General features: G+C 43.7%; 1 protein-coding gene across 1 annotated transcript in view; it reads left to right on the top strand.

Annotated features, from left to right (window-relative positions):
- Window positions 1-23116: 23116 nt before the first annotated feature.
- RNF19A (ring finger protein 19A, RBR E3 ubiquitin protein ligase) overlaps window positions 23117-24036 on the top strand; it is a 58663-nt gene continuing 57743 nt past the window's right edge. The window contains exon 1 of the mRNA XM_086741092.1: window positions 23117-23131. The gene's annotated coding sequence lies outside the window, so the exon portion shown is untranslated. The remainder of the gene's footprint in view (window positions 23132-24036) is intronic.

Here is a 24036-nt window from a genome sequence, read left to right as displayed (position 1 = left end):
TTCTCTGATCCATAGAAAAATGAAATAAAGTGCCCTGCCTCTATGGAAGTATAGAAGAAAGTCAGCTGCTTCTCTTCTATTGTTTTCTTGAATATGTTTTAATTTTCAGGTTTAGTTGAATTATTTCTTATTGATGGTAAATTACATAAGTCCCTCTTACCCGAAATTAAAATTTCACAGATTCCTTGGTCCACTTCTTCTTAAAACTATCAGGAGTTTTGTTGATGGTTAGTAGAAGAACTAGCCCTGGTGCAGACCCTGGTCATGAGACCCAGTGCATAAGCACCAGAAAGGTGAAAACCCACTGTATTTAGCGTTGCTGCAGGCTCACCTTAAGTACTGTGTGCAGTTCTGGCTCCACAATTTAAGAAGGATGTGAAGGTCCTTGAACGTGTCTAGAGGAGGGCAACAAAGCTGGTGACAGGGCTGGAAGGAATGTCCTGTGAAGAGCAGCTGAGGACTCTGGGCTTGTCTAGTTTGGAGAAATGGAGGCTGTGGAGTGACCTCATTGCTCTCTACAGCTTCCTGAGGAGGGGAAGTGGAGAAGGAGGTGCTGATCTCTTCTCCCTGGTATCCAGTGATAGGATTTGTGGGAATGGTTCAAAGCTGCACCAGGGAAGATTTAGAAGCATTAAGCTACATAAGGGAAGAAGGCTGTAATACGTTGTTGCTCCTGCAGCCGGGCCTGTCATATTGGCTTTCACTCTGACCCCTCCTGAAATCCTCAGTTGTCAGTTTCCTACAGTGGACGCCGCCCTTGACATCCTTCACAGCCTGCCCCACCCCAAAGACTCCATCCTTCCTCATCTCCTCTCTGCCACACAGACGAGCCTCTCCGTCCCTCACATCTCTGGCCACTCACACTGTCAATCTGCACGCTCCTTTCCTGGCAATCTGTGCTTTCAGACTTTTGCCTTCCCCATCACCTGGTAAGAATTTGACTATGGTGCCAGCTCCACGGCCAACGAGGTGAGAAGAGAGCAAGCTGTGTGACACCGAAGCCTACATCTCCTTCTCTTCACATGTACTGTCATATGGGACTGAAGGGTACCAGAAAGGTGCAGGCATGGGGCACCATCCCGACACAGCTCATATCTCTTCAATGAATTACAAGGAGGAAAAACCTATATGGTAGTTGTGGGTAGTTTCCAAAAACAGCCTCAGTGACCTTCTTCATCTGGCACTGCACCTCAGGTAGTCCTTAAAGGCTGGAGCTGAGGCAGCACGCAGCAGCTTGGGGACTGCTCTGTGCGTGGGCATGAATTCAAAAGTCACCAGAAACGCAGAGGCTCTCGCAGTCACGCACAAGGGCTGGCTGTGCCAGCTGAGCTGGGAACAGCTCGCAGAGAGCAGACAGCAGAGCCAAAGAGCCTATGGGGAAAAAAAAAAAAATCAGCCCAAAGGCTTGAAAGGAGACAAATTTCTTACAAACCACACTTTTTCTGCAGTGCTAACAAAATGTGCTCAAAAAATCCACCTCTTCTTTTAGAAAATTTCACCCGACTTGCTCCTTCTCTCAAGAAATGTTTCCAAGCCCAAAGTGAGTGCAAACAGATGCGAGTATGTCAGAGGCTGTGAAAAGCGGGAGACTCTTTACGGGAAATGGCAGCCCCACAGAAATACACCCAAGATTGACTTTGAAACTTAATGATGCTAAGTCCGACCTGAACACCAGGAATCGTGTCAAGGGGGATGGCTTTCATGAAATATCCAGGCAACTCCCCCGTTGCACAGTTCACAGTGCCCCTGCTACCTTCCCAAGGGCTGGCAGCTCCGATTCTCCCTGCCTGGCTGCTAAAACCTCCACCGCCGCTCCCAGGATGTAGCCTGGCATTTTTGCTTTAGCATTCCATAGTGCAATGACAATGTAATATTTAAGAGGAGCATGAAATTAAATGTGGTCTCCAACTAGGTCTCCCCAGGAGTGCTGCAAAAGGTGCATTATTCATTTCTATGTTTAATTCATTCCAGAAATCCATTTGCAGATCCTGTGACATGTGCTGACCCGGAGCAGCACTGAATCAAGGTTTCTCACCGCGGGATGTATGGGGACCCACGCCACAGGATGAAGAGAGCTCAGAGAGCCCTCTTCTACTTCTCCAGTGTCTTCAACACAACTACAGAGGCACACAGCTGGGCTCCCATGGCTCGGTGGCTTGGGCCTGTCATCTGGGGTTTGAGGTCTGTCTTGGTGCTCCCTAGGCTCATTTATCAGAAAGGCTGAGCACCAAACTGAAGTCTTCAGGAGCTGAGCTTTGAAATTATAAGTATTATTTGATGATGAATACTGTGAAAAATGAGGTATATCTCAAACTATGTCCCCCAAGTTTTTTAATTGTTCACCTTAATCTATTTCAATTTTACCAAATCAAACTTACTTTACCTTAATCTAGCTCAGTTTGCCATCAGCGATGGACATCGCTCCCACTGCAAAGAGGATGTTGTGAACAGAAGCTCATGAGGCACTCCAAGGCAATAGAGATGAGCACCAATGATAAGAAATGAGGAAACAACAATTTCTTCTCGGTACCAGGGTCTGAACAGCATGCAGTAACTAGGATGTAAATTCACATGTGGAAAATCAATCTTGCTTCGTTGCTCAACAAGTTCGTGCTGCACATTTCATACTCTGAATGAGGCAATGAAAAAGGAAAAAGCAGAATATATGATCAGGTAATTAGCAGTATGCAAAAAAGACTGAATTAAAGTGGCACAAAACTCCTTGATCCTGGTCTTTCCTATCTTTGGCTGCTTGACTTTGCAGCCTTAGTATTCTGTGACCACAGATTTTGGGTTTTAATTTAGTATTTATATTACAGGAATACCCCCATTTCCCCCTCAAGACAAGATGCACCAGTACAGGCACAGCATCCGATCCAGCAAGCTTACAATGTAAGGACACTAGTACCGAAGGAAGAGAATGAAGGAGAAATAAAATAAGGTTAAATGCATACAGTTGTGTGTGTGTGTGTATATATATGCACACACACACACACAAAAATGCATTTATATACACGTATATGTTACATATGTACTGATTTAAATACTCAGCATTTTAAATATATATGTATATGCATAGAGTATCTGAAGAATTCTATATATGTGTCTTCAGCATTTAATGAAGCACTGCCTTTCCCCTGCTGCCTTGTAGTGTAGCTAATACGCAGTGGCTGGTTTTCCTGCTGGCTCTATAGCATCAGCGAGCTGAGAGAGGCACATCAAAGACAAGCTTCCACATTTCTTCAGGGAGATGCTCTATGCATAAGGTGAAGTGCAGTGATATTGCAAAAGTGTATGTGAAAGGAACGGGCAAATTTTCGGAAAGCTTCTAGGAAATTACCCTTCTAATTAGGTTTGGCTGAAGATGTTTTGAAGAAGCACTTCAATGGGAAATTATTTTTAATTTTCTTTATTTATCTTTTGTAGAAATTCTGCTTGCTCAGTTTTTAAGGAGGGAGAGTAAAACCTGATTTCTTAGTTTCCAAAATGATTTATGTGTGCATTGCATGAAAATTGAGACTCAACATATGAGTTTCAACATCATGAAACACTTTTTCACTGTGAGAATGACTGAGCACTGGAGCAGGTTGCTGGGAGAGGGTGGAGATATCTGCCTCCTTGGAAATATTCAAAAGCTGTCAGACTTGGTCCTGGGCAACCGGCTCTGGGTGGCCCTGCTTGAGCAGGGGGCTTGGACCAGATGGTCTCCACAGGTCCCTTCCCACCTCAGCCCTGCTGTCATTCTGTGATTGTGTTTGCTTGGGCTAAATATCTAACTCTGATGACTTAGATTTCTCATTTATATAACGGCATTTACTCTCATCTGCAAATGGCAAAAGTGGTAGTCAGTAGTTTTCAGCTGGTTTTGAGTCATTAAATCCAAAATGTTTTCCAGTAGAAATACAGATTCATATACAGTGAAATGAAATGTAATCGTAGGAAGTTTAATTTTCTTACTTGTGGTTTACTGAATCTCCTGGTCCTGGGTCAGAGGACCCCAGCAGGGCTCCAAAGATCCCAGTAATTGTTTTCATTAATAACTATTTTTTTTCCTTAGAAGGACTTTGAGCATTACCAGGCACATTCAAACAGTTACCAGTGAGTAGTATTTATCATACGTGTGTATTGAGACGCATGGCATTACTCCCATCCTCCAGGTCCTAACAGAGATGCCCTGTAAACAGCTGTGGGCTATTCTTGGGGCACATGTATTTCCTTGTCAGGCTCGTGCACAGCAACCCTTGCTTCTAACCTCCAGTGTGGTTTGTTTCTGGAGTTTCATTGATTCATTTTTGCAGCGGACAACTACCTATTTCAACCAACCTCACCAAAAACAACACAAGGTTTACAAGAGCACTGAATGTCCCAGGAAACTCACACAAACACTCTTCTGCTTTCTCAAAAGCCTGCTTATGCTGTGCACAGACTAACAAGGTGCCTGCAGTGGTGACTAATGCCTCCTGTGAAGAAAAAGACAGGTTTCATGTGATCTGCTGTACCTAGCAAACCTGCCTTTCTTCATACTCGGCACTGTAAATAAAGATTAATTTAACTGAAATCAGTGGTTACACCAGTGACAAACTGGGGTGTAGTAAGATCTGATTCAAGCCCACAAGGGTGAATATACAGTTGTTGCACGTATCACAAGCCAATGCCTCGGCTTTCAAAAAGACTGGGAAGCCTTGAGATTGTGTATGGCATCTGTACCGGCTGAAGTCTGCTCTTTGAAACACCCCTTCTGATCCTGACCCGAAAGAGAAAGGAAGAGAAAACATTACCCTGTTCTCTTTATTCTGTTATTGGTTAGCATTTCTCTACATATTAATAGCACTAAAAATCCCCACTCTTCCTTCAGGACCTGCTACGACAGGGTGAATGAAAGAGGAATGATTTTTGGTGCAGGAAACTGATGGCCTGGTGAATCCAGCAGATGGTTCCTTCCAAAATGTGGGGGGAAGACAGGGAGGGGCTGGCTCAGGGGAGGCAATCGCTCAAATGCCACATGCTTCCGAGAGACATTGCAAGTCCCCTTTTTACATTCAACCTTATTTCACAGCTGCATTCAGTTGCTCCAGCCTTCCCACAGACTAACATGAGCAGGGTTGCCAACCAGTATTACAAACGGCCTAGCTCTCAGCCTGCAGCTGTCTGCTGTCACACAGATTTTGTATTAACCCTCGCTCCCATGTGGCTCAGAGTCCCATCCTGAGCACCTTGCCTTAAGTCTGAAGTTAAATGCAGGTTTGTTTGGTTTTTTTTTTTTTTTTCCTATTTCTGATATAATCTACTTGAAACACATGTACTCCACTCAGGAAATTTCAGCTACTTTATATTCCTTGATAAAGGCGCTTCCAAAAAAACCCACCTGTGTGTTGCAGTGTTTGCTAGCGGCACACTGGTAAATGGGTACTCTGTGTCCTTTCTGTTCGCATTAAGATTGTAATGAATCATTGATAAGGCTAATAATGTACTCAGTTTAATCTAATATTACAGCACAGTAGCTGCACTCAGGGCTTACAGGACAGGAATATACAAAAGTAATTAATTTTACACTACTGGAGCTAACTGCTGTTCAACCTCTCCAGGTTATGAAAGTTTGCCAAAGCAAGTGATGAAAATGATCAGCGTAGACTGTGCAGGGGCTGAGTTTTAAACAGTTGGGCCAGACTCAGTGGCACTTTAACAAAAGAGGATGTTATGTACATCTGATGTATCCCCAGCAGCCCATAAAAGAGCTATCAACACCTACAGATGAAACTGAGCTACATGGGAGCGCATTTCAGGCAGGCATTGTTGCTTCCCAGGTCTTTCTCAGAGTATGCTGGATGTTTACTTTAGGAGCAGACTCACTTCATTTGCAAAGTAAGGTTGGATAATATGGGCCAAAAGTAATCATAGCCCTGAAGCCAGCCCCTCTGTTTCTATGTACCATAATAGCTCTTTGATGGAGTCTCACAGTCATGGGCCAGCTGAAGGTCTGATACACACACATCCTGAAAACTAAGCATTGTCTCTTAAACTATCATTTTTTTACTTAAATCAGAATGTTATATTCCATCTTACAATACATTTAATTAGTATCCATAGGCAGACAGCTCTCATCAGGTATCACATCCTACCCAGGTGGAAAAATCTATTTGAATTCATTCCTCTGACAGTGGAAGCCAGAATGAAGTTAAGCCCAAATTTATGCTGGTCTGTGGATCATTACAGCCCAAGACATTCACAAGGGTATTTACTGCTTCCTCACTAGCTACAAGGATGCATTTTCTGCCTCTTCAGGAACTGTAGTGTCAACTGCAACGTAAGAAGTTGGGTAGGACAGGAAAAGAGAGGACAGAACATGGATGCACAACTGGCTTGAGTTTGTGGAGTCGTCAAGCCCAGTCCCCCACTACATATAATTCTTTTCATAAATATTTCCAGCTCGGACACTAGCATCACATTACCCATCTGGCAGGCTTTCTGTCAGGGGTGATCAAGGAAACATCAGTTCAAGCCCCCAGCCAGCCTCTGAGGAAAACTGTCCTTTTCCTACCTAAATGCCCAGCATGTCACATTTCCAAAGGAAAAACAGACAGACTTGACCAAACAGGAATTTATTGGGCAAGAGAGCTGATGAGCAAAAAAAGCTCCTCAAAGACAAGCAGACATCCTGTAGGCCCAGATGAATAACGGCTTGCCTTTTGCTGGAGGCCTTTTGGGCCAGATGGCCATTACCCACCACTGCATAGGGCAGGCTAAGCAGAGATGTCCTTCTCCTCAGCCCGCTGCAAACTGCTCCGCTTTGAATGCGGAATGTTCTGCAACAATTTGGCAGTGTGCAGGGACAGCAGTGAGTCCCCAATGTGGGAGGAAGGCTTACTAAATACTTTCTCACTTTCACTCCTTGTTCGTAATTTCTTTACCTGAAGATGAGAAGCTACAACAGCAGGTAACGTTACTACTCACCTCATGTGGGGTTGGTTTGCCCTCTGCTATCATAACAAAAGGATGTATTTCACATTAGGTTGTGACATGGCTACTCTTCCTCCTCAGGCTGTCAGTACTAGGTCAAGCCAGACATGGTGGGATAGAGCTGGGCATTGGGTCTCAGTAGAGTCAATAGCCCAAAAAGATCCACTAGGCTCCTGCATTGTGTTTAGTAGCAATGCTAAGGGAGCAGAAGTGCTTAGTGGAAAAAAATAGTCAAAAGTTAGATATAAACCATTAACAGAGATGGAACAACACCAGGAAACAAGAGTACTGTAGCCAACTGAAATAACACTGAACATTGGAAAATTGATATTAATCTAGGAGATTGCCTGTCAGAGCTGAACAACAGGTCTTTGGCACAGTTCCCCCTGGTCTTGCCACCTCTTGGTTAGAGCTTTAAAGCTAATCTACTTTGTTGTATTTATTTTACAAACTTTGTTCAGCTGGGCCATGGATGAGTTTTACAGAGGAAGTTCACTGCGTTGGTCAACAACAGGGTGAGATTTGCCAAAACCACAACTCTGCTGGCAGTATGTTGAGTTTTATAGTGATAGTCACTTCAGACTGTTATTTTGAGCCTTCTGCTGGGAAGCCTTTCCACCAGGATCACTTGTTTAAACAGAGAAGTTTCTTACAACCACCTATCATGGCTTTTTAACAGGGAAAGTTTCTACAGAGTCACCATTTTGTCTCTAAAGTTGCCATAAATTCCCATTAGCTACTTTTCTCTCTCTTTAGAGATCTATAACGATAACAACAATAATAATAGATTACCAATCCAAAGTGACTATCACTATAAAACTCAACATACTGCCAGCGGAGTTGTGTTTTTGGCAAGACTCACCCCGTTGTTGATCAACGCAGTAAACTTCCTCTGTAAAACTTATCCACGGCCCAGCTGAACAAAGTTTGTAAACAATTACGAGAGGTCCTAGCCAACTCATTTCTATCCAGAAAGATAGAACCTGCTTTGACTATTGTCCCTGCTGTCCGCAATTTCCTTCATCAGTTGACTGTTGTTAAAGTCTCTTCTGTTCCTGTGCTCATTTTCTTGCCATTTGGCCTGCCTTTCTTCAGCTTCTATTTAGCTTCGCATAGAGGAGATTAAAAGAGAAAAAAGAATAATGAAGAAAAAAGACCCAATTGCTTGAGATTCTTTTTCTTCTTGGTGAGAATGTCTGTCTCTTCAGAGAGACCAATTAACATTCTCATCATCTCTTCAGACCTAATCTAAATATGAATAAAATATCAAATCCTTCATAAAATTGTTCTTTGTTCTTCTTACTGCAGTGAAATTAACTTTTTGACATGATGCCAGGCAGAACTTCAATACAAAATGCACGATTCCTCCCCCTTCACATTCACGTACCAAAATGCCACTCCGTGTGTCACTGGGCACTGCTACTGTAACAACGGACACCCAGTCTTCCCCAAAAAATCCTGACAGCCATGTGTAACAATTCAGAACAGTCCCCAAAGTTTGTGATTTTTTTGGTATCTGGATTATGACACATCGTTTTTGAACATACAACAGATTCTTTCTTTGATCTAACCCCATCTTTTTATTGGCTTAAAGAAAGGAGCTTGTAGTAAGCATTGAGCATCTCATAGAAAGATAGGAAAACCTTGTATATGGGAACATTTGTGAGGTTCTTGCTCATTTCTGGCTAATTATGGTCATTTCCACATGTAATTACCCAAATTGCTCTTGCAATCAATGTAATTGTGCTAAGTTGTTTAAAAATCAGCTTTATTAGATTTTGCCTGGTAAAAACGTACTGTTTTTCAAAATCTAAATTTTTATTTTATGTTAGCTGCCAACAGGCCTTTAACAGTAAATAGGTTTTTTTCTGTCTTCCCCCTCCCTTTTTTGTGTGCCGGTGTGTGTTCTTTTACATTCATTACAGCTTAACTGTAGTCAGAAAATTGTCTATAACCTCCTGTAAAAAGCTCTTAAGTGCGTCTGCAAGTTATTGTATGGTTCTCTTTCATTTTTGAAACTGTAAAATCTCCAGTCTTTATAGTTGTGGAATTAAAAGAATATTTCAAAACATGAATATTGAGTGTTTAGGTAATTCTACTCTGAGTCTGCAGTGGGCTGAAATAATGAATAGCCACGCAATACGCAGAGCTGCTCACTGACTGCTGCTACAACCACACACCCATGTTTTGGAGGAAAAGAGCAATAAGCCATGTGTGCTCCCTCTCAGCAGTTTCGATTGCGTTCTTCCTAGGATATACTACACTGCCTCTCCCTGTCTGACCCCAGCATCTCTGCCTGGCTATCCACCTTGCTGCTTTCATTTCCTTTCCAAAAAGTTCCCTCTCTCTACGCAGCCATTTACAAGGAAGATATAACCGCAGTAGGGTGCCCTATGTGTCCGTGACTGCAACTAGCGCTGTTTCGTAGGACCTGCTCATGCTGTTACCAAGCATTTGGGCTGGCAGCATAAGCATCTGCCTCTCAGAACTAGTGAGAAGTGGGGCTTGTGTTCTGGGGAGAGAATGGCGCCGGGGTGAGAGGGAAGAGCGGTGCTGTGGAGCTGCCGGAGAGGAGGCTGAGGCTGCCCACAGCTCAGCTCTGGTGGCACATCAGGAAGGCGTTCCCTGCAGTGGTACATTTAACCTCACTGGCACCCTCTACCATGGGAGAGCCAGCTCTGTATCAGCTCAACCGCCCTGGGTTACGCTGGGAGGTGATAATTGTGGAAAGGGCAGTAGTAAGTGCCATGCTGAGTGTGAACATCCACAGATACATCTCCACAGTCCTCTGTCCAAAGGATACTTCTTCGCATCGTGTTTTATTTTGGAATAAGAGCCATTTGCTCATTAGTACTAGGTACTTGAGTGTCTCTTATCTGTTTTATTTCAGCTAAAATCAATCTCTTGTAGCCCTAAGGACATGCCAGGGTCAGGATTTGTTCTAGAGAGGAAGGCAAAACACAGGAGAGGGAGATGGATATAGAGAGAATTTCATTAAACAGGATGATGAATTTGGTGTGGGGCACTGACTGAGTAGCGTGAAAGGGGTTCTACCCAACTTTAATGCTTAAAGGTGAGTGGAGGGTCAGGAGGCTCAGCCCCAGGCAGCCCCTCGGTGGGCTCTGTGTGGAGCCAGGCTGAGTCCCTCGACTCTCCAGCCTGCAGTGTGGTCCCATGGATGTGAGGGCAGGATTTGGCCCATGTCTTCTTCTGAAAAAGAAGTAAGTGACATGCCTAAGCACAGCTGCAACTGACTTTTCTCTTATCTGAAAATCTGTTACTTTCCATGCCTCCCTTTGATTGCAAAGGAGGTTATGTTGGAGTCATCTGTAACAGCTGCATTGTAAAATACCTCAGTCATGTGGTTTTAAGCAACCCAGTAAAAGAAACCCCTGTTCTTTAAATAAAGATACATGTATTCTTTTGACATTTCCATACAATTGCAATTTTCAAGGGAGTTAAACACTCATTACTACACAGGCTGGTCTTTAGAGGCCAAACTTGACCTTTAGTTGGAGAAAATTCCCATTTGGCTAGGCTTATTCATACAGCCTACAGTTTTGTTTAACTTCTGCACTGACTGAGAAAATTTTAAACTAGACTGGAGAAGTAATTAGATTAAGAGCAGGACTATTAAAAAGTCCTGCATTGGCAGAGAAATGGCCCTGCCTCAGGAGCTAAGGATCTTATCCTACATGTAGTTTCCAGAGATCTAGATTTAGAGGAAAAGTGCTTTATAACAATGTACTGCAACTGTAGGGAGGAAGATGAGGGTAAAGAATGGCCCTGAAGAGGTTAATCAAACTAGGACTTAAATGGCCACTCAAATGTCCAACATTTTCATATGGTAGATCACAGGACAACAAAGAGACTGGCTTGCAAACTCAGTCTCCCCTGCTTTCAGGGTTGTGGAAATCATCTTTTGTCTAGTACACATTCACATAATACCCCTGGGACAGCCATATTCATTATTTCTGTGGAATACCATTTTCCCCCTGCTTTTATTAGAAGCTAGCAGCTGGAAAAGATGAGGAGCCAGCAACATGTGATCAGACGAGTCCATGGAGACCATCAGGCAGCTCTCCATAGATTGCAGTTGGAAATTTCTAGACAGATTGAAAAGAATTGGTCTTGCTCTCGCTCTGTGCACTGACACTGAGACACTATCTTTAATTGTGCCAGGAAGTATATCTAGTAGAGTATTATATGGGCTAAGTTATGGGTCTTTTCTGAATTTTTCTATTAATAATCTAAAGGCAGGCACAAACAATAGGCAAAATGAAAGCTCACAGCATGCAATATTTCCAAAGCTGCACGAAAGTCTTAGCCTTTTGGATAAGATGTTAGTAAGCACAATTATTCATTTGAAAAACAAGAAGGGACAGGAAAAACCTACAAAACACCAAGGGAAAATAATCTCATTAAACTGGAAGGGACATAAGAGTTGGGGAAGTGACAAAGCTGCAGAGAACTGGAGATGCACGGCAGGGCTGTGTTCTGGCAAACTCTGGCCAAGCCTGTTGGAATAACTGCCAGTATTTCCCTACGGAAAGTAAATGCCAACAACACTCTTCTCCAAGCCTATTTGTGCATATGAAATAAGGGAAGGAAAGGGTCTTCTTTCCATACAGCTATTTTCAAACTGTCTTTCATTTACCTGTCTCTAGAGAATGGCACTAGGATTAGATATATATATAGCGAATTATTAGATTTATTTATTGATCACAAAATTGCCCATTGATACATTCTAATGTGAAGAGATCCTTGGGCAACAGGGATGAAGGAATTTTGAAATGGAAAATACCCAGACGGTACATCTGGGTGCTTTTCTTCACCAACAGGAGCATTAGTCAGTCTGAATGCGCAAAGATTTTCCTAAGCCCTCTTAAAACATGACATATGGTTTTCTTATTGCCCTGCTACTTCATTCCATACATGAATTTTTGTGAGTATTCCTTGGACAGTTGGTATAGAAGTACCTTATATTCTGCTAGTGTCCATTTCAATATCAGGAAACATAATATTTAGATATTATGGATTATTCTCCTTGCAATTAAACAAGCTCAACAAGTTTAATTGCTTAATTTGTTTAAGCTTAACTCCATTTGTGGCTTAGAACTTCTCTGTTTTCTCCAAAGCAGGGCATACTTTAGTGAAGTTCCACATGCCCTTAATTTCCCCTTTTCTGTAGATAACCATCTATTTTCTCTAAGCACTTTTCTTAAATTCGATTCCTCAACTGAATGCCGCATTTTGTCATCTACTTCAGAATTCCGCAATACTACTGAGATGGCCAGAGCTGACAACCTCATTGCTCTTGGTATGTATGTGTGTCTAAGTGTAAAACAGAACACTAGCAACAAAAATACATATTCAAATTACAGGTTTACTGGCATCATGTGGTCATACTGTGCCAAAATAATCTTCTGCAGTCTATATTCAGTGTTTCTATTTATGCATCCTGTATTTTGCTTAGTAGTAAGACAAAAAGAAAGCAGGCCATTATGGGCATAGTGTTATGGAGATGTTAACACTCTCCTCTCTGGGCTCTTCCTAATCTATCAGTATTGAGGGTGATTCTTGTTTTTAGCACTATGTTTAGAACAATTATTTTCTGGCTTCTGTGCAGGGAACATGGGCTTGGACTCAGAAATGCAATGAGGCTCAAGAGCAGATGCTCCGGAGTAGCGTTCTGTCTCCTGTTTTTACATCAGTCACTCCCTTGAAGCCTCAGCTATAACGAAAGAGAATCACAGAAAACCTCTTACTATTGGTTTATTCACTGCTGAACAGTCACAGCACTTCTCTCTGAGGCTGGCTTCAAGCCCCTCAACAGCTACACAGGTAGAGCCAATGCCTGCAAGCTGTTGGTTCTGAGTGCCCATGCCAGCTGCATCCCACACATGTCAGCCTCTCCCTCTCTCCAAGCAGGAGGTCTTTTGGGGAGCCCTACCTCCCTTAATAAGCTTTATAACTCAGCCTGGATCCTTCAGGAAAAAGAGACTCTGAAAAGTGTAAAAATGACAGTTTGGTATGGTGCAAAGACCCGTGATCTTGTACTTTCTCCTTCTACTCATTCTAACCCTCCAGTAGTCCTGACATGCTTTAATCCCACATGCAGCATTCTCAATGCCTTTCACTTGGCTGTAGTGTCCCTTGCACACCTCTGGTACTGCACAAGCATTAAATCAAGGTTTAATGTGCAATAAAGAGGAATAAAAGCTACCAACCAGCTAGCTCACATCTTTGCATAGCAAAAAAAATCCTTCCAAAGAGCCCTCACTGCTTCTCTCCAGTTGCCTGTTGTGATCTGGCTGACAGCATCCTCCAGCTGTAGAAAAAATGGTTTAAGGGTCTTAGAAATGGGATAAGAGTTCATTTGCAAATTAAACTATGTTTATGTCATCATTAATTAAAGCACTTTACTTTTAAATATGAGCATTTATTGTACCAAATAATTCTCCAAGAATCACTATCTAGACTTTTAGTAAGACTTTTAGACTGTGCAGGAAGGAAGGAAGGAACATTTGATATATTTTCTGTTATTTGACTAATCTGAGGGCAGAATTCGTCTTACCTAACCTTAACTGTTCAAATGGTAAAGCATGAATCTAAGATCATAATCTGTGCTTTCTCTACACTGAAAGAAGAAATACAGCTGCAGCCAAAAGATGATTCATACAGCTTCTTCACTGACAACTACTTGATATGAGGCTACAGTATGTCATGGGAAAACGGCATGCCTTGGATATATGATAAAATGTTTACATTAACCTATGACTTCAGTGTCAGAATAAAAACTATTTAAGTATCTCCAGTCTTCAGAACTCTATCGTACATCAGTCATATCCTAATTGTAGGTGCTCAAGCTCCAAGAGTTTTGTCTTAGCATAGTAAGTAAAAAAAAAAATTTTAAAAATTATCTTCATGCATTCCTATGACCAGATGATAGGAACGCAATCTGTGAGCTGGAGAATTTTTTCCTTTTTTTGTCAGCAAAACTAACAGCATCCCTCCATACCTTTGACAACTACCTTAAACCCATTTTGGGGATGGGGAGGTGTTTCACTGGTATAAATTGCAACCTAGTAAAATGCTAATGGTTACACTGGATCCTAACTTCTAGCAGCACACAGAAAGAAACCGCAAACTGCAAAGTGATCACATCAGAGCAATGGGAAGTTGCAAGCTATGAAAAGACTCAGTCCCAATAAATGTAAAATTCTGCAAAATGGAAAAACAAAAATACAGAAAGCAAATAGGAAATGGCAAAGAATCCAAAGATTTAATAAAAAAAAAGTTTATTGTCATTTTGTCTTCCTCTTAGGCAGTGATGTTTTTTTTTCATGTAACCAAGCAATACAGTTGTCACGAGGCAGGTGGGGAATCAGAAGCAGGAGTGTGTCATGAGATCCCTGCTGTCAAGCTGTAATTCAGCACTATGAAAAGGATTTAAATTGATGGCATTGGAGTATCTGTCATTATGACTAAGGTAATTACTCCATTGAGCCCTGTCTCTAGCAATGGGCAATATCAGAGTCTTCAGAGGAACTGTTCTACTATGAAGACAGAATGCATGTGTGGAGGTGCAAATTCTTCCCCGGTCAGCGCTTAGTAGATTGCATCATTTGCTTATTGCCTTCTTCAGCTCTGTAGTTATGTGAATTTCTTATTGATCATAAATTCATCTAGCCTTTTGTGAATGTCAGCTAAGGATCTGGGTGTAATAATGAATTCCAGTCACCAGTAACTTCAGATTCTATATTGCATGGCCCAGATCTGGCAGGTAAATAGGTGGTGAACTGGGGTGACCAAAAGCTTAAAACACACAAATGGCAGAAAGACCTCCACATGAGCAGAGACATGTGTTGTCAGTTACTGTTCCAGGGAATAATTTTGTACCAAATCTTATAATCTTTGTTTTGTTCTAACTCAGCATTCTCTGCTGAAGCGAGGGAAAAAACAATCAAGCAGCAATGGCAAGACTAGGATCTCAAGATCTCAACTGACTTAGTCACTCTCAGCATTAATGCTGCAACAGCACAGAGCACTGCTCAGCCTGGAAGGCTGGTGAGCTGTTTTTCTTCACTGGGTTCTGTGCTCTGTGGTTGCACAGCTGGCTGAACCCATTTAGTGCTAGCCCAGATGCCTCTACAGACCCTGCATGATAGATAAACCCCGCACCACCATCAGAGAACCTGCTTACTGAGCAGCATGGCTGCCCTTTTGTGGCTTCAAATAGAAACCTGGACTATCTCAGTGGTTAAACTTTATCAAAACTTGAAACAAACAAACAAACAATATTGAAAAAGCTTCAGTGTCAAGTGTCAGTTCTAACCTTTTAGCGATAAATGTGGTGCAGAAACACCTTCCAGAAAGTGATGAGGAGCACTGCAGTCTCCAGAGAGGACTCACTTCTGCAAGTCTTGTGGTAGACTGCATCTACAGTGAGTATAGGATTAGGAATGGTATCTGAAGGAGAAAATGATCTCCCAAAAGGCAGGTGAAACCCTAACCCTTCCTTGTAATCATCCAGGCTTTGTGACTCATTACCCTTGGGTGAGAGGAAATCTCTGTCCGTGTATCTTGGCTAGAATTGAGTGCCGGGGGTGGGGGGTGGGGGGGATGAGTGAGTGAAGTCTTAGGTGTCATGTGTTTAGCTGATCTAATACAAAAATAGAAAGGAATCAAGGGGAAAGAAACCCTGTGAAGGCAAGCCAAGGAAAAAAAAAAAAAAAAAAAGAAAGGAAGCAACAGCAACACACAGAGTACCTTCTGCAGGACTTGAGGCAGACACAGTCCTCAGAGAAGCCAAATCTGCTGATTCCTGCCTTGATTACTTTGGGACAGAGGTCAAATTCTAGCATGAAAGGAAGAAAGAAGCTAACACAAGACACTTAGTTCTAGAAATCAACAACTGTGGCCTAAAATATATGTTAAATATCTTTTAAATCAATTCAGTTTTCTTTTTGAGAAGGACAGGCAAAGTGGGCACACCACCCAATGTGTCATCCCATTTGTAGTGTGGCAGAAGTGAAGCCAGATGGTGGGCTAGTTCCTGGGGACCTTGTTGGACAGCAGGGAGAAGAAAACACATGACAGCATTTTCCTCACTTTGCCATCAATACAAGCTCACATACAGTCCCCCATGTACAAACTGCATAATACGTTTTCTAGTCCTGTGGTTCTGAGCACAATAAAGAGACTGAACTGGACAAGACTCTGCAAGATGTGGTTCAGAGGATTATCCCATCGTTGATCCAGAAGGTTGTAAACACACAAGCTGTTATGAATTAAGATCCACTGCCCATTCTCAACCACACACAGCTGATCCTATCCCAGATACCATGGTCTGTAGCCAATCTGAGATATTCCCAGGAATGTTCTGCCAACTATGTAGTTAAATGGCTAATGGGTAGCAAAAAAACCTAGACCTTCTCAAGGAACCCAGTGGGATTCTCTTCTTGCCTTTCATGGATCCAGACTCCATGTGTTTTTTCACTGAGTAACAGTGGCTAGTTCATCCCTGTGCAGACAAGAAACCGAGCTGTCAAAGTCTTCAAGAATGCAGAGAGGAGCTAGAAAGTAAACAGAAGTACTTCAAATTCCAAAATAAATATTAATAGGTTGAAAAAAACTATTTAAAATGCCCTTCTACCCATGAAGTAAGTTGGTCTTTAAGCAAACTTTAAGAAGTCTTTATGAAGAAAAGACTCCTACAATGTTCCTGTGGCCTTCCTACCCCTCACAAGCTCTCTGATTGCTACGGACCAGAAGGAAGAAGCAGACTGATTGCTATGGACCTAGAAGGAAGAAGCTTGTGAGGTGTGCTCCCTTCCTCCCTTTCCAGGCCTGGAGCTCCAGGAGCTGTCCTTGAAGACTCAGCCCAGACATTTAATGGATCATCTTCCAGTTTGGCTTCCTTCCTCACACATGTAGGAGAAAAGATTCCCATTGGGGCTGGATCTGCTGCTGATGGCAATATTGCTGGAGATAGCTCTGTTGCCCATCCTCTGCCATGATTTCCTTCAGGTCTGCACTGCAGCACGTCTCCTGAAGACACCTATACCCTCAGGGCCAGCACTGCAACCTTGTGTATGGATGCAGGGACTTGTCTCAACCCTTTTCAGATTGCAACCTAGGAGCTTTACTTGGAGCAGTTATCCAAAGCTAGCTGCCCAGGTATCTGAGAGAGGTGTCAGGAACTAGGCTCAGCCCTAGACCATGCACGCACATTTCTGTGAGGACCAGCTTAGAGTGCAGGATGAAAAAGCTTGGTAGACAGAAGCTAATCTCTATCAAAGGTTTGGGGCATTACATCAATGGTCTTCATTAATACTTCTTCTCTGTAACCTGGTCTGAGTGGTGACTAGACTGAAAACCTTTGGCTGCTTCAGATATATCCCTTGTATGTGGAAGGGACATTTGAGACCATCAGTTATCTTCCAGTCATGTTGCACCATGGCCAAACTAGGCACGTCCTGGTATGCTGCTTACCATGAATCAAAACTATTTAGAGCTCTCTGTCAAAGATTTAACTATGGGTAATCTCATGACGCTGCAATCACTGCCCTCTCTCTATGCAATGACTGACCCAAAAAGGGCTTGAAGTTTTGGGAACAGTTGGAGAGATTATTGGAGTTGGATGCTACTGACGACAGGAAATTGCTGCTACTAACTTGTGTCTGGAGTCAGCTTCATGCGAGGAAGCAAGAGGTTCTTACCTCACTCCGGAGGCGGTCTGGGAGGACGGCTCCTGGCTAGCCTGAGGAAGAAGAGACAACAGAGGAGACTTCTGGACAAGAGGTAAAGGCCACAATTGCAGCTTCATGAGGGTCACGCTGAGAGCAACCACAATAAACAGCAAACTTGCCAGGGATGTTGGCAGGAAGGCAGGCATGGTCACAAGTGCAATGCTCATAGCGAAACTGCACCTTGGCGGTGGCCTCAGCACACAGAGGAGAGCGGCTGTACATGGCACACAGAATTCACCCGCTGATGCTGTGGAGGACCAGGCGCCCTCGGAGTGCCCTGATCACATCCTTGGGCAGCGGCCGGGGCTGCAGGATGTTTTATTGCAAGTGGGAATTACCAGACAACCTGGTAATTCCTGTGTTTGGAGCTCCCCATGCACAGCAAGCGCCTCTGCCCCACAAATGGCCCATCTGCTCTGGTGAGGCCAGGATGGATGACGCAGTTCTGGAAAGCTCTCCCTGTACAGAGGTCCTGTGTCCTACTGCTGCTTATCTGTTGGCTTTCACAGACTTAGTCATCGTATCAGAAACCATGTGCCCTCTAAGCATGGACTAAAGGCAACCACTCCTCACTGACCCCCACCTCTGTCCTTTTCCACGAACAACATGACTGCACACACTGCTGCTCCCACCAGACCTCTGTTTGCGTGAGCTCTTCTTGAAGTCAGGGATGGTCAAAACCATATGGAGTCCCTGCATAAGGATGTGTTGGGGCCCTGAGGGCACCCACAGCCCTGACTATCCCTTCCCAGGGACCTTATTTCAGCCCCTACCCCAGCAACGCTGCAGCAAGACTGGTCTCCAGCTCCCACAGCCCTGTCCTGCCCAGCCACGGGCCCCACTGAGCCGGGCTCACCTGCGGGCTCACCTCCTGGCCTGGCCTCAGCCTGTCCCCATGGAGGTGCCTGACGCCCAGGGCTGGGGCTGCCCCTGTGCCCTCTGGCTGCCTGGCTCAGGGCTGGGGTGGTGGGACAGGCCCTGCCTGTCAGGCCCTCCCCTGCCATGGGGAGCCCTCGGCCTGTGTTTCTGGCTGACAAGATGGTTTTGTGGCCACAGGAGAGTCAGAGGTTGTAGACTACAGGTCCAACCGAGGAGGACACCTCCCTCACCATCTTTGTTCAACATGTGCTTGTGTGTACCACTACAGGTCACAGCACGTGACAATGGGTTGTGTGGTGTCATGCCTGCCTAGAATCTCCTCCTCATGCTATCCAGGCTGGCAGTTGTCACCCTGGTCCAAACACCTGCTGCCTTCATGTCCACAGACCTCCTTGCAGTTGACTTGAGGCATCTCACCAGACATTGTGAGGTGCTCCTGTAGAGAAAGGCTCTGCTTCTGCATACGCCATAGACACAGCGACAGGGGCTCCCTTTGGCCCCTCATTGTCATACAGACAGCGTATTTTTTTTAAATGCCTGTGAGTGGCTGATGAAGCTTAACTGTGGCATGAGAACATGCAAAGAGACAAGGCCACTATGCCTACTGGGACACCTTTGGAGGTCCTGTACCGTCAGTAGCAGATTGCGGCCATGGTGCACACTGAAGCGAGACCTCCACAGGCACCAAGCACCTCCCTCACCAGCCTGCCCTGTGCAACTTTATTTGTGAGCGAATCTGTAGATACACTGCAGATGAGCCACCATGCAGTAATGGGCCAACTGGTAGACTGTGACTTTGGTCAGTGTGTCACCATGAAAACAGGGAGGCACTGTTTGTGACTCAAAGGACAGCTAAATCTGAGCAGATATTAGCTCCCCAGGGAAGGGCAAGTAAATGTTCTCTGGCTCTGCCAAAGATGGGCAGTACATGTTGCTGAGAGGACCCTCCGACTAATTTGAGACTGACTTTAGAAAAAGTACAGGCCTTTCCTGAGCAGAGTTATTTCCACCATGACTTTAATCTTTTCACATCTAGTGATGCTGATGAAAAAGTTATTTAGAAAACCCTCAAGTGCTTTTACCTTTATGCAATTCTTTCCCCCTAACCCACTGTTCTCACACTTAAAGCAGCAAAAACAGTCTTGCTCAAGCTTTCCAGAAACAATTTCACCTTTGGGCAGAGACTAAGCACATAACTTCTCAATCCAGAAAAACAGAAGTTTCAGGCTGTTCTGAGTAACAGAGGAGGAAAGCCCAGAGGACTAGAATGGAAACAGTGGTGTTGTGCAAGAGAAATTATAGTCTGCTGCTTTTCTCAATATAACTAACTCTTACTTGATTTTTATTTCTTTTTCTAACAAATTGAAGACAGGGATATCAACTGACCTTTAAAAAGGGGTAGCTCCAAGAAAATACACGACTGTTGCACATGCATCTTGCAACTCCTCACCTTTAGGCACTCGACTTCCAGAAGTCTCCAGAGTTGAACTATTACGTCCAGGAGTGGAGTTTTAGGTGCTAAAGAAATGTTAAGCTAATAAACAAGTCTTTTATAGTCTTTTGGAGTCTTAACAAGTTGAGTGACATCTGATATGTGTTTAGGAGCAACTTTTGGATTCAGGCACAGAGATTTCTCTAACTATTTCTATTTTCTCTCTTTGGAGCTGGAAATAAACCTATTTAATTGATTTAAAGAGGTTTTCTTTCTTGTGGTAGGCATAGTCTGGGGCCTGTAGTTCTAGATATCTTAAATTTTCAATCCTTGCTTTTTCTTTGTTGACTATTACAGAAACTTATTAGATCAGATGATGCAACTCTAAGATATTTGAAATGTTTGAAATGGCTATGGAAGCTTAATCTTTAATGTTTTATGACATGCCAATAACTTGGAAAGTTATCAGACTGCACATTGCCTGCTGGTATCTTGCCACTTTGTAACTTGGATCAGTGAGGTTGCATCTACATCAGATAGCACTATTTCACACTAATCCATTATCCTAGGCTTGCCGTCATGGTACTCCTGTATTTAAATATCCTTTCATTTTATCTTCAGGTTAATGATGCCTTTTGAGAAAAACCCAATCTTGATTTCTTCCAGAGTATATATTTTTGAATCTACTGTGCTCAACACAATTGATAACAATCAGTGCATGGCGAATAATCTTTCACAATGGGTAAACAGAAGCCTGACAGAATTCAACACCTATTTCTGTCCTGTGCAATTTGTATCTTAGCTATACTAATATATAATGAGAAATTTATCAGTTATATACTGATATTTATTAGTATTGCCTATTTTTGCATGCCCAGTCTAAAGACATGTTTTGCTAACAACGGATATTGCAGATATTTTAGTTCATCAAAGGCTTTTATTCTTTCTTCTTTAGTTGCAAGTCAGAATGCATTTCCATATTACATTTTCTCCAGCGGCAAAATTGAGCTAGACAGTTCTCTTCCTTCCCGATGCCACTTGTTCCTGCTGCCACATCAATCTTCTGCTATGCTTTTTGTGCAAATGCAGCCATCTGTGGGGCAACACTGTAAGACAGTAAAAAGATCAGTAAAATCAGGGGTGCTAAAAATAAACTCTCCAGGAAAAAAAAAATTGGCAAGACAGTTGAGCTGGAAAATGTAGGAGAGTGGTGAATGCCCAAATAAAGGGAGTTCTTCAGAATAAGATGAAAGAAAGGTCAGGGACACAAATGTATGTGTCAGAAGGGGAAAGGTTGAGGTTGTCTCTTTTTCCCCTAAAAAATGATGGACTGGAGACCAGATGATGGCAGAGGCTGCAGGAAATATTAAATTATCTGCAGAAAGAAAGAGTTTGGCTTTGTCAATTTTATGTTGAAGATGATGATTGAATATTCAGATAAAGATTTCTAAGAGAGATTCAGATGTGGGATCGGAGAAGTAGAAACATTTACCCATCATATTTGATACTCTTCCAACACAAATTTAAAGAAAAGACCTTAAGCATATGAAATTCTGGCCCAAGGTACTGGATTTTACAGTACCCTTTCATATGAGATAGCAGTATTTCATATGTAAACAATGAAACTATACTGAGGCCAGTAGTCCATACAAGTATAGATTATGAGAAGAATACACTAAATTAAGACATGGTTGTCCATGTCATACCTTTCTCCATCCCCTACCACAGAGAGAAAAAGCACTTTTCTTTCTCCGTCTTGTCTGCTCACCTGTCTTCATGCTGATACGATTTTTGCCCTTCCACATTTGATAGCACGTTGTGTGTCCTTATGTCTCCTTAGAACGTACCAGATGCTTTGCTTTGTACTTTTCTGCCAGCAGCTGAATTAAATACCCAGAGTGTTTCAATCCTAGATGTTCTCCAGAAAGTGTTTCAGAAAGACAGGCTTGTTTGTTTTCATAAAGCTTGTACGCTTCACAAAATGCAATGTGCATGAGGTATTTCCTCTTAAGGGTTTGGGCAGCCCCTGCTTTTCCTTAATTCCTCTTTGTCATCCTGTTCTATAATAATAACACACAAGCAAGCAAACACATCTTCCCTACATATCGAAACAAACCGCCGTCTGTTTTTGTGTACAGCTTGTGCAGAAAATATTATCTTTCCCCCCTGTGCTTTCTATATTTTGATAATGGACTATTTTGAATGCTTCTGATAAAAAGCACCTATTTGGCTGCAGGCTCTCTGCTGCACAGCTCTCAGGAGGGTGGCTGACTGGAGGTTTTGTCCCTCATCAGCTTCAAGAAGAAACCCTCTGACCACCACAGAGACCACTCAATCTCTCAGTGCAGAATTTTAAAACACCTGGGCTCTGTTCCCCTCCTGTTCTCCAGCATTAGCCAAGAGACTTCAGAATATTTGTACTGATTTGCTGAATCCCTCTGGACATTTAGAAAGCAATACATTACTGCATTGTTTTGCATTCCTTGTTGCTAGTTTTTTGGGGGTGTTTTGGTTTTTTTTGGTGGTTGTACATTTGAGTTGGAAAAATGGTTTGCTGTTCCTGTTCCAGTCAAAAGTTGTTCACCTATCCTGCCGTGCGATTCCATACATTAATCTGTCTGTTTCCCTCTTTGTTTTCTTTCTCTCATTCATCTCCACTCTTGCCTTTCCTTTTTCTCCCCTGATTTTCTGAACTTCAGCTCTCTAATTCCATTTATCTGTACCAAATTTCATACATAACAAAGGGGCCAAGACTCTACCCTGCAAACAGTTATATGCAGCATTCTTCTGCATAGCTTATCCAACTGAACGCAATGGCACTGTGTACATGCCTTTAGTGATATGGACATGTTTGCAGTACTGGAGCCTGAGTAACTCCCCTAGCTACTGGCTCTTAGAAGCAAAGGAACTGCCATGGTTTGTATACAACATACCAAAGTTCCAGTATAATCTCACTGCTATTACCCTCATTTTCCACTTCCCCTTCCTGTTTGTTGTAATCGCTGATTCTGTCATTTCAGATTAAGTATCTCACCATGGAATGACTTGTACTCGCTCTTAATTTGACGTACTGGAAGCAGTCCTATTGACTCCAATGGAATAAATAAAGGTAAGTGTATGTGCGAGCCTTTAACAGACTGCAAATCCCGCAGGAAAAGGTGGCAGATTTTATTCACTTTACAGTATGTACACACATTAAATGCAGGTTGGGTAATTAGTAACTTTTCCCAGAGTAAGCTTCCAGGTTCCATACCGGCTTAACGGAAGCACCATTAGTTATCTATGCACAGGGGGTAAACTCCAGTTCCAGAGAATTCAGATGATGACAACAGCCAGTATGAATTATTAACTAGAGAAGGGGGGGGGGGGGGGGGATGGCACAGGATTAAAAGCCAATGTGATGCTGCGGTACCCATGTAACGCGGGGGACACGCCGCAAAGGAAAAGTGGGGGGATCCTGGGCGAACGCTGAAGCAGGTTCTGCTTCAAATGGCGAGAAGCGGAGCGAAAAGAAACGCCCGTGTTTCACAGCAGGAAATCAGCGCTTTGTCGTTTCGGCGAGTGAATCAGCACTCGGCGACACGACCCCACCGAAACGTCTCAACATTCCTCGCCAGGCGCTGTTACGTCTTAATGGGTACGAAGCCCACGGAACAGCAAACAATTACTCTGTGTTGCTGCTGTTCCCGCGCACCGGCCCAGCGAGCTGAACGCCACCGGGGAACGGACACCGCACCCGCCCCGCCGGCGCCCAGCACCCCGCCACCCCGCGCCGGGCCGCTCTCGAGCCCCGGGGAGCGAGGGAGGCCGCCGCGGTTCCCACCGCGGCCAGGGGGTGGCGGCCGGGCGGGCAGCGGCGCCCTGAAGGGACCGCTGGGCCCACCTCCTGCTGGGGCCACCTCCTGCTGGGGCCGCCCCGCACCAACGGTCGCCGGGGGAAGGGAGGGTGGGAAGGGCGGAGGGGCGGCACCGCTGCGCGCTTGAGCTCAGCGCGTCGCGGAAACCAATCGCGCG

Source organism: Chlamydotis macqueenii, chromosome 2, assembly GCF_036417535.1.
Source record: "Chlamydotis macqueenii isolate bChlMac1 chromosome 2, bChlMac1.mat, whole genome shotgun sequence".
Lineage (NCBI taxonomy): Eukaryota > Metazoa > Chordata > Aves > Otidiformes > Otididae > Chlamydotis > Chlamydotis macqueenii.
This window is presented reverse-complemented; position numbering and strand designations above follow the sequence as displayed.